This window comes from Falco naumanni, chromosome 2 (assembly GCF_017639655.2).
Source record: "Falco naumanni isolate bFalNau1 chromosome 2, bFalNau1.pat, whole genome shotgun sequence".
Taxonomy (NCBI): domain Eukaryota; kingdom Metazoa; phylum Chordata; class Aves; order Falconiformes; family Falconidae; genus Falco; species Falco naumanni.
In genome coordinates this window covers 119580226-119589175 of record NC_054055.1, presented here as the reverse complement: position 1 = coordinate 119589175, position 8950 = coordinate 119580226, and the positions used below count along the sequence as shown (strand labels likewise).

General features: G+C 46.1%; 1 long non-coding RNA gene across 1 annotated transcript; it reads right to left on the bottom strand.

Annotated features, from left to right (window-relative positions):
* Nucleotides 1-7089: 7089 nt before the first annotated feature.
* On the bottom strand, nucleotides 7090-8678 carry LOC121082851. Its single transcript, XR_005826150.1, has 3 exons — nucleotides 8418-8678; nucleotides 7437-7583; nucleotides 7090-7216 (listed from the first exon to the last, which is right to left on the bottom strand). It is a non-coding gene; the product is annotated as an uncharacterized LOC121082851 (long non-coding RNA).
* Between the last annotated feature and the right edge of the window lie 272 nt (nucleotides 8679-8950).

Below are 8950 nucleotides of genomic sequence, written 5' to 3'. Positions count from 1 at the left end.
CAGAAACGCTAGTGTAGGTGGCGGGTGGTGCGCAAAGCAAAAGTAGGTTCAAGATCACAGGGGTCTGCTACACTATCAGAGAGGCTGGCGTTCAGTCACCTCCTGAATAACATTATTTCCTTAATGGAAAGCAGTGTGATCGTTATGATGAAAGATCAGGCTTAGCTTTTTGGATAATTATTCTGTCTGTTTGGGCTGCAGTTGGATATCAGCTCTAAAAACGCTACGGAATTAGGACGAGAGAACACTAGTAGCTGCTTCTACTAAGAAGCTTGAACTGTTCCAACCCACCAAGAAGACCGGTGCATGATATAATCCTCTCTCATATACACTTATGGTATGTACTATATAAATATAGCATATATACTTATGATATACTATATATATCAGTTAATATACTTTTAAATAGTGGTATGTGTTATCATTATGTGAGCACACTGTGTTCCAACAGGAGATATGGACAAATGTTATCATGAAGACACAACAGTAGGGATAAAGTTATCAAGCAAAAAAAAATAGTTTGTGGTCACACAGCAAAGCTGTTCTGCCACTCACCGCTGCGCTGCAAAGCTATGCCCCGTCCCTAACGTCAAGTCAGAGGTTTCCGATTTGCACAAGGGTGATTCCACGTCAAGTCAGAGGTTTCCGATTTGCACAAGGGTGATTCCACGGCAACAACATGAAGGAGAAGCTGAAGTCAAGCACCCCGTGCTACGCCTCAGGCAGGCAGTTCAGATTCTGTCATCCAAAGAGCGGGTGCAGCTTGTTCAGGCTTGGCGATAGCCATTTGTTAGCACGCTCGTCGACCACGGTGGTATAGACGACTGGGAGAAATGATTGTAGAACCCCAGAGTAATGATCGCAAGTGAATTCCATGAAGTCCTACACAAATCTCTCCATGTTGCTCATTTCTTTACAATACCCAAAGGGGACCAGAGACCCTTGTGGTGTAAAGATAATTCATACAAACACCATAAACAAATCCTGCTGACTCAAAATTTTGTATTTCAGGTTTCAATGGGAAAACATGACATGCCAACTGTAAGATATAATTAGTAAATTCTTGGGTAGATTAAGAAAGGAAACTTAAGCTTTAAACCACATAAGCAGCAACAATATGTTTAAAAAGCAAGCCCCTTGACCTCAGCTGACTGTCAGGTGATGCGGTGACACGTGCTTAAGCATGCACACGCACTGCAGCAGCAGGAGGACGTCACCCAGCCCAGGTTCCCTTCTCCCTCCTGTTGTGCAGAATGCCACGTTCCATGTGCTGGGCTGCACACCCACACACAGCCCCAACAGCGACGCAACAGCCCGGCACAGCGGGTTTTCAAGCGCTACATTTAATTCTTCTGACATCCCTGATCTTCCTCCAAGACTAATCACCTGGTTTGGACACCTACAATGGCAGATTTCATAGCAAGAAGGAGCTTTAGCAGATGCCTCCACACTGAGATGCTACCAGTGCCCTGTCTTCAGAAGTGGGCTTGAACGTTCCCTCACGCCAACCTGTGTCACAGGTACCTGGTGCTCCTGGCATTTGCTGTCCCGTGCTGCCAGGTGAAACCAGTCAGGCTCCAGTTGTTGCTGGTGTACCGAGCACTTCTGGCTGGCTTACCCTCCAGCCCCGAACAGCCTAAGGAGGAGTGGTTTAGATCAACAAATGTATTTTGTTGTTGCTGTTGTGTAAATCTGCTGCTACACAAGCAACAGCATGGTGGAATTCCTGATCACAATCCGTGGAGTTTTGAGATCAAAAATCCCTTCCAGCAACTCACCATTAGGTGCAGTTCGGCTGCCATATGACTTCGGGAAACGGATGGACCAAGGCAGGCACAGAATTACAGCAATAAATCAGTTTATACCTGCTTCTTGCCTCAGCATCGATGAGACCATGTTCTGACCTACCCCCAGCTAGAAATTTTAATTAAATGAGAAGCACATCTGAAGTAATCTAGTTAATATTTCGCAAAATGAATACCACCTTTTTAACTGCCCATGTCCAGAGAAAACCAAAAGTGAAAGCGCTTCTTGTTAGTGCCACGGCAGTTGCAGCTTTTTGGTCCCAGCTCGCTTGCCTCACCTCTTTGTTCAAAGACAAGAATAAAAAATCTGATGATGCACATTATGGTAAAAAATGGCACTTGAATAATTCAGCCTCTCATTTATCAGTTATTACACCGTGCTCCTCAGAGATCTGAAAATTCATTCTGTTTACCAGAAAGCTACGCCAGCAAAGTCTACCTGCTCCTTGTCCTTAAATGCCATTTATGTGCAGATTTAATGTCAGTGTATTATGGCTGAAATCTAACACTCCAGATTCCAAACCACAAAGTCACATTTGGCTTGTTGCTACATCAGGGAAAATAAAATATTATATTGATATGATATCCACCTGATAGTATATTGATATGGTATCTACCTGATAGTATATTGATATCGACCTGATATACTGATATGGTATCCACCTAATGTTATATTGATACGATATCCACCTGATACTATATTGATACGATATCCACCTGGTATTATATTTATATGATTTCTACCGGATATTATATTGATATGGTATCCACCTAATATTATACTGATACAGTATATACCTGATATTATATTGATACAAAATTTACCTGATATTATATTGATATGAAATCTACCTGATATTATATTTATATATTTACCTGATATGATATGGATTTCTACATGATATTATATTGATATGATATCCACCTAATATTATATTGATACAATATCCATCTGATATTATATTGATACAATATCCACCTGATATTGTATTGATATGATATCAACCTGATATTCTATTGATACGCTATCCACCTGCTATGATGAATCATACTTATTTGCACTTTGACTGGCCTGGAAAACTTCCGTTCACTCTCTACATGCAAAATGAGGCTGTGGTTGTGCAGGCAGAGCCTGGCGTCCCCGTGGTGGTCGTGCAGACAGCGGTGCAGTAATCCCTCCCGGCAGGCGGTGCAGAGTCGCTAATATTCATCCCAGCCATCTAATTAAGCACTCCTATGCTTCTGAAGGCAGGGCCTGAATATTTTCCTCCCTTTTCTGATAATTCAGATACAAGTTACGTAGATTTGTTACATTTGCTAGAAATCAATTCAACTTACTATTTATTTTTCTTTTGCCTAAGGGCAAAACCTGCATTTTATTCTATTTTGTCAGGACATGCTTCACAGGCCCAGGGTTTGCTGGAGCTGTGTACAACTTCTAAAATCAAAGGACTCATTACAAGCTTTCAGCATTTTAACTTGGAACTTTCCCTAGGGCTTTCCCTGGCTTTTACTTGAATTTAATTTTTTTTTTTTTTTTTTTTGCTTATAATGTAATGGGGTTAGTTGAGTGCAAGTAGTTACCGAAAGGCAGGTTTCTCTTGGAGCCCAGCCTCTTTACCGAGCCCAAGAGCCTCAGCTATTGTTCTTGCTTCTTTTGCTGCCCACGTGCCACCTTGTTTGTCTGCAACAGGTACTGCACGAGTACAGATTTACAGACTATTCGTTTCGATGAGCGTCATTGAATCGATGATGTCTTTTGCTGCACCTCCTTCAGCAGCAGCTGCTTCTGCGTCTCCCTTGATGTCACCTACCTGCTTCTGATGCAGTTTGTGGGCTTGAGCTGGTTTTGGCTGGGGTAGAGTTAATTTTCTTCATAGCAGCTAATACAGGGCTACATTTTGGATTTGTGCTGGAAACAGTGTTAGTAACACAGGGAAGCTTTTGTTATTGCTCCTTACTTCCAAGCAGCGAGCTGGCTGGGTGGCACGGCCGGGACAGCTGCCCCCCGCTGCCCAAGGGGATACCCCAGACCATGTAACACCACGCTCAGCACATAAAGCTGGGGAAGCAGGAGGGGGGATACGCTGGGAGTGATGGCGTTTGCCTTCCCCAGCCCCGTCCTGGTGCTGAGCCCTGCTGCCCTGGGGGGGCTGAGCCCCTGCCTGCCGTGGCAGGGGGAAGGGATTCCTCGGGTGGCTCTGCTTGGGCACGCCGCTTTGGCTTTGCCTGTTGAACTGTCCTTATCCCAGCCCACGAGTTTTCTCATTTACCCTTCCCACTCTCTCCCCATCCCACCCGGGGGGAAGCGAGTGGCTGCGTGGTGCTTACTTGCCAGTCCTAGGAACTGTTTAGGTGGCAGTTTGGTTGTTGGCAATTCTGTTGTAGGGACCCTGAAGTAATAAGCCTGATGTCCCGTGGGGCAATGCCGCATCGCCAGACTGGACAGAGAGCTTCTGTCTCAAGTGTCAAATCAAGCTGTGCTTTAGAAGAAGTAGAAGAACTTATTTCAAGCAATCACAGTTTTTCCTTAGAGAAGTGCAAACATGCATCATACTGAGGATGCTGGCTAAAAAGCTGGAGGGTTGTTCTTAAACCACTTTTTGAGCAAAATATTTAGTGCTCATTTTATTTTGCCGTCACAGGATTCAACAGCACGTGACTGAAAATATGGACTTGAAACTGGGGCTCTTCCTCAACTTCTCAAGCTAAGCATTATTTCACTTTTTAAAGTGACTGTGATATGGTCAGTGGGTCCTTTCATAATGCCTTTGACCTCTGTACCCCGACCCAGCCTTTTAGGTATGTTCTTTGTACTTAAGAGTGGCATCACCATATATCTCCTTGCTCACATTACCAAGGTCCACACAGCTACTCTACGGAAATTTCTCCATAATGGTTGGGCATGAAGCCAGTGCTTTTCAAAAGATTTCTTCTTTATATCAGTGTCCTAGTGTGACACTTTCCCAACAGTCCTGTTCTGCCAACTTCAAAAACAGATCCCCCGTTGGTGTCCTAACCTTTCTGAGATTGTCCAGAGGCTCACTGTGATTGTGTGCTCCCCATCAGGAAGGAAGAACTGGTGTGCTTTCTGGTCTGACAGGCATCATTTGCTCTTCATGCAGCCTATCAGGCTGCCTGTTACAGATAAGCATTGATCCCACAAAGAAATTCCAGTTCAAATAGAGCAAAGCAGAGCGACATGGCAGAAAACCATTTGCACAGTCATGCGATAGTTCAGGGTTCTCAAGATCTTTATGCACCATATCCTTGCTTTTGAATAAAGCATGTGCTATTATATTACAAGAAATAACACAGGCCAATGTTGGGGCATGTGCTAAAGAGGATAAGCAGGTACATTTCCGAGCAAGGCTTAGAGTTGTCCTGTATTTTTGCTTTTGGAATGGAAGTCCTAAACCATGGGGTTTCTGGGAACATCCAGGAGCAGACCTGAACGTTTGCTTATGCTTCATACATAGGTGCTGGCTGAAAGAACCGCTTGGTGACACAGAAGGTAGTGAGTAGCCCTTTACATCAGGAAGGGTTCCTGAACAGTTCAACACCTCTTTGTACTACGTCTTTCTCCGCAGGCACACCGATACCACAGAACCAGGCTATACACCAGACCAACTGCCTGAGCTCAATTCAGCATAGACAAGCCCAACGTTCTAATAACCTCAACAAAGCAGGACCGTTTGGCCTCTTCACCCCCTGGTTTGGGACTCACTGTGACAACCGTCACAATTACTGCCCAGACATAGAGGATTAAACCTGCAAAGAGTCTCTCACAAGCTCTAAGTCAGCTCAGAGCGGGCTGCAGAAGTGAAATGCCCCTCCACATTGCTTATGAGCAAAACCTGTTAGAACCCAGATTTTATAACTTGTTTTCCGAAGAGGAACAATAAAAGATAACACACAGCATTAATGAAATTGGAGATGGTATCTCTTACCTTTGGTGAGCATGTCGTTTTTTGTTACCAATCCACTGTAATTCCAAGCATTTCAATTGTCAGAGGGAACTGCTTCCAACAAATAAGCAGTGCCTGAGATTAACAAGGGTTAGAAGATTTGCACTTGGAATTCTTCTCTTCAACTTGTATTGGTTGCAAAAGGTTGTGTGCGATCCACCGGAGAGTTTTCCACGTGTTTAACACACCTTAACCCTGGGTGCCTTCCTCCCTCCGCGTTCCGCTCTGGACCACGCAGTACTCCTACCGCGGCCGTGCCCACGGCTGCCTCGACAGCGTGCTGCTTACATGGGACTCCTCTGGATTGCTAAAGCCTGGAAACAAACGGGGGAGGTTCTGTTGGCCGAGCCCTCGAAGAAAAAACACCCAAACAACCAGCGCATGGTACTTGGTTAGCTACTAGACCGTGCAATCTTATTTCAAGTAGCAGGACAGAATTGCTAGGTGAGTTGTGATGAAGTCGGAGAGGTTCACAAATGACTAAAACCATAACCATTGTATCATTCACATATCTCCAAGAAGCATAAAATATAGCTCACTGAACTTTATCAGCCCAGTGCAAACATTTCACAAACACTAATAATTTCAGTCCGCAATTTTCATTGCTTGCAGCCTGTAACAGAGTTCGACACGAGGCAGGAATAAATGGTAACCCCGAGAGAGGGATTTGCTGATGCAGCGGGCTCATTCAACGTCTAAATGAAACATCATCTCCCTGAGGCTAAAGGTTGTTTTGAAATTATTTACCTACAGACTGATGATACCCATGGGCTTACTTCATTACTCTGTTTGTTACGGTCTTCCCACCTCCACCCTCCCCCACCAGTCTCTGTAAGAACAGTCTAGGTTTGTTTCCTCTGTGGTTAATGCTTTTTTTCCCCACTGAGAAGCCCTGCATAAGTGAGTGAGAAACTTGTGTCCTTTCTGCTTTGCCAGAGTCGGTAATTCAGCTGTAGGGTAATGGCAGTCTTCAGAGGTTCTGCATTTGGTCTAGTAAATCAGAAAGATTTGTTTGGTCCAGGCTGCCCCTCAGTTTTCCATACCCTTGCCATCCCTCACATGCCCTGAGGGCCTCTACTGCGTCCACACTACCTTCTCCTTTTCTCTTCCAGGCTCTTGCAGGCGCGCAGAAGAGAAATGCATTAGTTGGAGCAGCTGGGAAGAGACTGAGCAAGGCTCTGGGCAGGGAATAGTAGAGATGCAATTAGAGGAGGGATAAACTGGACTCTTCATCCCTGGCGGCTTTTGTAGAGATAGCCCAACACCACCACCACCCCCCCACCCCCCCCCCACCCCCAGCCCAGCCTACCCTGCCTTTAGGATTTCCTTCCAGCCAGAGGTAGGTTGGCTCTGTTGTGTCATTAACGAGGACGTCTGCCTCCGCTCACGCCGGGCTGCCACACAGACAGGTTCCTGAGCTGAGCCAGGTAGCCATCGCGAGTCCTAGGTGGAAAAGCATCTCTGTTGGAGAAAAGGCTCTAAAGGTCTTCCAGCCTCTCAGCAAGACGAGCTGGGAAAAGGATGGCCTCAGCAAAGGGAACACTTAACATTCCCATCCACCAGTACCTTACGTCTCCTGTTCCTTTGCCCTTCTTCCCCCAGTTAGAGGTGACCGAGGGATTTGGGCAAGAGAGAACAAACTGATAAAAAGAGGTTAACTTACCACGGGAACACTCAAACCTTTCTTCTGCTCATTTACGGGAAACACAGTGAGAGTTTCAGTGAATTCATTTGTCTTGCTTTTGCAGTGACTTGTCACCTCAGCTGCCAGTTTTCTTTTCCGTATTTTCCTGGGCATGAGAACAGTTTGCTGGTGAAGGGAAAAAAAAAAAGCCAAAGCTATTTGGTGAAGCAGTCTGAAGTATCTTGGGGTTGGTGGGGAGAGACAGGAATTACAACATAATGCAGCTGTGAGGTGTAGCAGGGTGCGCACGGCTTGGTTCCAGGCACGCTTTCCTCCTGCCAACAAGTGCACGCTAGTCAGAAAATGAACTTTTTTAAATCCTGCTGCTTCGAGGAGATAATCAAGATGATACCTTTGAAGCATTTGTAATAGCTAACTTCCTCACTAACTTAAACAAAATTTAAAAAAAAGTATTCTGTGGAGAAGGGGATTTTGTACCACCTAGTTTAGACAGAGAGTTTTCATCTCTGAGGATGGAGGGAATGTATTTCCCTGCCCTGTTCTGACGGAACAGCCCCGCACAGCCACAGCACGCCACGTGCCGCCAGCACTCCCCGCTGCAGTCTGTGTTTAATACGCTCACCAAGACTGGAGGAACCATGGTGGTAGGAGTTGCTCAAATGGAGGCAGCAGTGTTTCCTTCCACTGTCCTACGCCGACATCAGCTCAAGCAACAAGGAAAAGGCCAGAGGACCCGTGTGGTTGGTCTCGGGAGCTGCGAGCGGCACTGATACAAGAGGTGCCGGTCATTTGCTTTGCTTCGCTGGGTCGGATTAGATGAGGCGACACTAAGCAAATAGCTTGCTGGTGGGATCTCGACCAGCCAGCACCTCTCCTCCCTGCCCCATAACCCAAACCACTCTACAAAGGCCAAGATGTGCAGGGTATACAATTTACTTTGTTCTTTAGGAAGCCAGAGAGGTCTGCCCCAAATCTCTGCTGTTCACACCACAGCTCTACCTCCAAGCCCGTTTTGAGGCTCCCCAAGGTCCCTCGCAGAGGACAGCCCTGCAGCCTGCAGAAGCAGCGCCCTTTTCCCAGCGGAGCAGCGCCTTCCAGGACTTACAGTAGTTTGCCCTTCTCATTGATGTTTCTTGATGGCTGGTTTAGGCAGCCACGCCGCACGCCTCTGGCATGGCAGCAGGCTGGCACGATGTGGCAGGTGAGATGCTGCCGGCGAGGGGGAGTGTGCATCACCCACAACACCCAGGCAGTGGTCCAAAGCCCTGTAAAAGTGCCAGACAGCATCAATCCCTCCAGCTGCAAGTCTCCCACTTCTGCAAGCTAGCTGCTGAGCTGCCACACAGATGTTTACAAGCATCTCTCTGCCATATTTAATTAAACAGGCTTTAGTTAAATTTAATACAAGTTATGCTCCATGGGAGTGGCTGCAGCCAGGACACACCTGTTACATCAAATCCCCCAGGGACTGCAGCAGAGAAACACACTGTGTATCATGTATCTATTCAGACACAGGAATTGCATTCAGTTAA